Source organism: Nematolebias whitei, chromosome 19, assembly GCF_014905685.2.
Source record: "Nematolebias whitei isolate Nwh7 chromosome 19, NemWhi1, whole genome shotgun sequence".
NCBI lineage: Eukaryota > Metazoa > Chordata > Actinopteri > Cyprinodontiformes > Rivulidae > Nematolebias > Nematolebias whitei.
Genome location: NC_056516.1, coordinates 7909336 through 7910434, shown reverse-complemented (window position 1 = coordinate 7910434; position 1099 = coordinate 7909336).

Here is a 1099-nt window from a genome sequence, read left to right as displayed (position 1 = left end):
GAAATTTGGAAACAGATTTTTCCCTTAAAATGATACATTCTCTCAGTTTAAACTTTTGAACTGTGATTTGTGTTCTATTCTGAATAAAATATTAGATGTTGGCACCCCCACATCATTGCATTCAGTTTTTATTCACAATTTGTTTAGTGTCCCAACTTTTTTGGAATCCGGTTTGTACAGTAAATATACTTCAAATTTTAACTACCAGGTGTATTTTGGAAGTACAAATATCCAAATGCTCATAGAACTATTAATGCTATACTGTAGCATTTATACTATAACGCGTAACTACACTGCCTGGCCAAAAAAATAGTCACCACCCAAAAAAAAAAGGTCACACACTAATATTTAGTTGGACCACCTTTAGCTTTGATTACATCATGCATTCACTGTGTCATTGTTTCGATAAACTTCTACAATGTCACAAGATCTATTTCCATCCAGTGTTGCATTAAGTTTTCACTAAGATCTTGCATTGATAACTAGACACTAGGCATGATGGGTGCATCACTTCACCTGCCTCTCTTCTTACCCTGATGTGTCCATCACTTTGGAACAGGGTCAGTCTGGACTCATCAGATCACATGACCTTCTTCCATTGCTCCAGAGTCCAATCTTTATGCTCCCTAGCAAACTGAAGCCTTTTTTCCAGTTAGCCTCACTGGTTAGTGGTTTTCTTAAGGCTACACAGATGTTCAGTCCCAATCCCTCGAGTTCCTTCACATAATTCATGTGGAAATGTTCTTACTTTCACTATTAAACACAGCTCTGAGTGCTACTGTTGTTTTACTTCTCTTTGATTTCACCAAATGTTTAAGTGATCACGATCATTCAGGATTTTATTCTGGCCACATTTCTTCCTGGAAGACGATGGGTCCCCACTGACCTTCCAGTTTTTAGTAATGCATTGGACAGTTCTTAACCCAGTTTTAGTGGTTTCTACAACCTCCTTAGATGTTTTCTCTGCTTGATGCCAATGATTGGACCCTTCTCAAACAGACTGACATCTTTTCCACGACCACACGATGTGTCTTTCAACATGGTTGTTTAAGAAATGAGAAGCAACTCATTGCACCAGTTGGGGCTAAATAACTTGTTG